Below are 5000 nucleotides of genomic sequence, written 5' to 3' on the forward strand. Positions count from 1 at the left end.
ATTCGAGCAATTGGGAGCAACTGGTTGAAGTAATGTTATTGTTCCTGGAAGCGACAAATGCAGTCAGTGTAAAAAAAAAAAATTAAATAGAAAAAAGAAGGAGGTGGTTGGGAGGGGGAAAGAAAATGCCTTAATGATTAATATTTCATTTCAGACAGGTTGAAGTTATCAAAAAAAAGAAAAATAATAATAATAATAATAATAATATTAATAATACTGTTGAACAAAATGGCAGAATTCAGCGAATTAATCTTATTTATTATCTTTTCTATTTTTCTTATTACTCGCTTTTCTGGCTCAACGATACTTGACAATATTTGTCCAATATTCATATTGGGGATAATGCTGAAAGTGGTATTTTATTCAGAAAAGGCTTTATTAATCAAAGACTGGTATTATCAGTACTGGTATTATCAGAATACTGGTATATGGAAAGGCGTTCCTCTGGTTCAGATCAAGCAAGGGTCGTCGTCGGCGTTGGTATCATTCCATAAGAAAGGTCAATGTTAGGCCGGGTCGTCTCTGGTATTCAGCTAGTATTACTGCTGGTATAGCTCTGGCAGTAATACCAGCTGAATACCAGAGACGACCCCGGCCTAACATTGACCTCTCTTATGGTTATGGCATGATACCAACACCGACGACGACCCCTGCTTGATCTGAACCAGAGGAACGCCTTTCCATATACCAGTATTCTGATAATACCAGTACTGATAATACCAGTCTTTGATTAATAAAGCCTTTTCTGAATAAGATACCACTTTCAGCATTATCCCCAATATGAATATTGGACAATTATTGTGAAGTATCTTTGAGCCAGAAAAGCGAGTAATAAGAAAAATAGAAAAGAATTCTGCCATTTTATTCAACAAAATTTGTTTAAAAGAGGGTCTTCTTCCAAATAATAATAATAAAAATAATAATAATAATAATAATAATAATAATAATAATTATTATTATTATTATAATAATAATAAACCTATCGACTGGGTTGGTATTTATAGCGTTATTGGGTTCCGGGTTGCAATCCTGCCTCCTTAGGAATCCATTATTTCCTCAGTATAGTGCGCTGTTTTTTTTTAGTAGCACGCTCTTCTGCATCGAGTCCTGGAACTACTTCAGCATTTATAGGTTTTTTTTCCAGGATTCTTTTACAGGGCAGGGATCTTAGGATCGTGTCTCCTATTGTTCTTATGGTTATGGGTACAATTTCCACTGGCATATCCTATATTCTTCTTCTTTCTTCTTTCTTATTATTATTATTATTATTATAGGTATTATTAGATACATAGAGTTAAACTCAAATATCTATACTTGTCATGATATAATGAGACATATTTTGTTAGTCTTGGAAAAAATTCAATCAAATATATATATAAACATATATATATATATATAATATATATATATATATATATATATATATATATATATATATATATATATATATATATATCTCTCTAATGCAACCCAAAATAAATGGAATTCCGGGCTAATGAAAATGAACATCTCCTTCGGTACCAGAGCAATCCAAAGAAATTTGAAGATAAAAAAAAATCAGAAAAAAATATACAGGAGACACGAAACCTTTCTCATATACTTCAGAAACTTCAGCCTGCAGATTCCGAAAAGAACTCCCAATTCTTCCTCGGAAGTTTCTCCCCCACCCACTCCATCCCTAGGAGTGGGGGGTCTGCCCCAGAAGCCAAAACCTCCACCCCCACCCCCCAAAGATGCGTCCTTTTCAGGCTGAGTGCTAAAAGGGCTGACACTGGAGTTTAAACGCCTCGGGGAGAGCGAAATTTGAATTTGAAACTGAGTAGCAACGGTAAAAGTCCAGTAAAAGGGAGTATCGAGGTACAAGGGCGTGTGGCTTGCAGCCTCATTCCCGAAGTCTTGAGGCGAAAGCAGAAGTCTGTTACATTTTGGGGTTGACATCCAGACCGGAATAAGTGTTTATGAAACACACAAACACACACATACACACACACACACACACACATTCACACATATACACACACGATTCAAGAACCGTGCGTGTTCATGCGTATGCACATGCATTGCTGCTCATTTTTATCTCCATGCAAATAAATGATTTAAGTTTTACATTATGATATCAGCGCTGAAGTTTGAATCTATTCCTTATGGTATTGCGGAGTTCCAGTGTGACATTCATTCAATACAGATTTTTAAATATAGTGCTTTTGATATACATACATACATATATACACACACACATATATATATATATATATCTATATATATATATATATATATATATATATATATATATATATATATATATATATATATATATATATATTCCTCATATGAAACAGAATGACAAAAGTCCCGGGGAGACGCGTCAACGAATAAAATGTAAATGAAATGAAATGCACTTCGGACTATTCATGAATGTTGGAAATTGGTCCCTTTCACTTTTCCATTTACGTCCGGGATTGGTTCGTAACAAAGCTCAATCTTCATAACGTCAACTGATTCCGAATTTTGCCTTTTATTGAGTCACAGCGTCCGTATAATAATAATGATAATAATAACTCCTGGGGAGTGCTGATTTTGGTCCTATGTCTATCTATCTATCTATCTATCTATTCTATCTATCTATCTACCTATCTATCTATCTATACATGTAATAAATATATGCAAACATATTTCTCATACTTAGATAGCTTGGAGTTACAATGTTATCAGTAATACTTGGAAAAGTATTACTAAATATCTAGACAATATTTTTTCATCTTCGGCACTTGAGAGAGAGAGAGAGAGAGAGAGAGAGAGAGAGAGAGAGAGAGAGGAGAAGAATAGTGAAGCCCAACTTGTATTCACTAGAAGCAATACATAAGGCGGAAAATAAAATTATGCAGCCTTTATTAACTAGTAAAAAATGCGCCAAAGGTTCTTCGGCGCAATCGAGTTTTCTGTACAGCGTATAATGCCGTATAAAACCATCACCTTTGACCGGTGGGTCTTCAGTCCAAGGCTTCAGTTGCTCACCAGATCCGCTAGAGAGTGAGGGTACGTCCCATGCCTACGGAAAGCACTGCCAAATGCACGATACATGGGTAACTTTAACCTTGAATAAGATAAAAAAACTGCTGAGGTTAGAGAGCTGCAATTTGGGATCTTTGATGATGGGAGGGTGGATGATCAACATACCAATTTGCAGCTCTCTAGCCTCGGTAGTTTTTAAGACCTGAGGACGGACAAAACAAAGTGCGGACGGACAGACAAAGCCGGCACAAATAGTGATCTTTTACAGAAAACTAAAAAAAAAAAAAAAAATAAGCTATCCATCAAAAGTGGGGCAATCTATCTGAGAAGTCCCCTCGAGCCTACATTTGTTGTCTTATTTGTAGCGCAAACACACAGGTAAACACTAAAAGTGCTTTCCGTCGCCCTAATTCAATAAAACCTGAATCCATCTGTGCCAGAAGGAATTCTGTATCGAGGATTATTTGCTCTGGTTCAGGAACGAACCCCGTCGAGTGAATAAAAGTGTTCTATTGCGTTTTGACTTGTTTGGAAAGCTCCTCACGAACCCGGGGCTCTTATTTTTTGTGTAAACTGTACCACTGGGTAGGTTCTGTTCGTATGTCATACTTGTGGTTCTATTATTATTAGCCGACTGTAGTAGAATACAACATAACGTAGGGGCCCCACTTGAAAAAGAAATACAGAATGAAAAGAAAGTAACAGGTATAAAGGAAAACGCAACATCTGTTCAGTTACGGTTAACAAGCGAAATGAGGTGTCTCTATAGAATCTGGGGATCCAGACTTATATTAATTACGATTTCAAATTTGGTAAATAGCTCTGTGCGTCGTTCTGCTGCACGGCATGAAAAAAAGTAGAAGAGAGTACTCATTATGCTATATTTTCTGTGATCCTTTGCAAAAGCGATATATATATTTTGAAAGGGCTTCAAAGTTCAGAGACTTGTTGCCAAAATCCTTTAAGAGCGCTTTCCCAATAGGGGACAGGTTAACCGCTAAACTCACGACACGCATAAATAATTCATAAATACGTTTCCTATGATATTTACTCTCTCTCTCTCTCTCTCTATGTGTGTGTGTGTGTGTGTGTGTGCGTGCGTCTTTGCACTTCTTTGTTGTACTAAGCCTTATTTTTCGTACTAATTCTGCTGGAACACTGGTCCTTACATCAAAATGAGCACTAATGAGGAAAGCGGGGAGCCTCGCAGGACAGGAGAATTAAATTAATGATTTTTTTGCTCAGTCTTTGAAATGGTTCTGAGAAGACGCATTCAATATTTCGTTATGGAAGAAGACCAGGACCAGGTAAACTTTTTGCCAGTAGCAACTCGCTGATACGTAGCAATATTAAGAGCAGGAGTGGTGACAGTAGTTGTTGCTTTTAAAGCATACATACATACATACATACATACATACGTACATACACAGACAGAAAAGAAAAGATCTATACATATATATATATATATATATATATATATATATATATATATATATATATATATATAAATATATATATATATATATATATATATATATATATATATATATATAGATATATATATATATATATATATATATTGTGTAGATGAATTTTTTTATCACATCACCGTGATTTATATATAATCATTAAGCTACAAATGGCGTTTAATATCCCATTATAATTCCCCATTCCGTGATCATTCCTCATGGGGGATATTACCGAATATATATATATATATATATATATATATATATATATATATATATATATATATATATATATGTGTGTGTGTGTGTGTGTGTGTGTGTGTGTGTGTGTGTGTTTGTGTGTGTGTGTATAGATGTATAAATAGATTGATAGACAATCATATGAAGTATTTTTGAGATATTTACATCGTTTTCTTTATCTTTTTATTATTTCCCCATCCTAACCTACTCCTCACTTTTCCATAATACAAGTGTCAGATATGTATTTTCCAATCCGAATTTCTGCCTCTTCCCTACCCC

This window comes from Macrobrachium nipponense, chromosome 23 (assembly GCF_015104395.2).
Source record: "Macrobrachium nipponense isolate FS-2020 chromosome 23, ASM1510439v2, whole genome shotgun sequence".
In the NCBI taxonomy this organism is placed as follows: Eukaryota; Metazoa; Arthropoda; class Malacostraca; order Decapoda; family Palaemonidae; genus Macrobrachium; species Macrobrachium nipponense.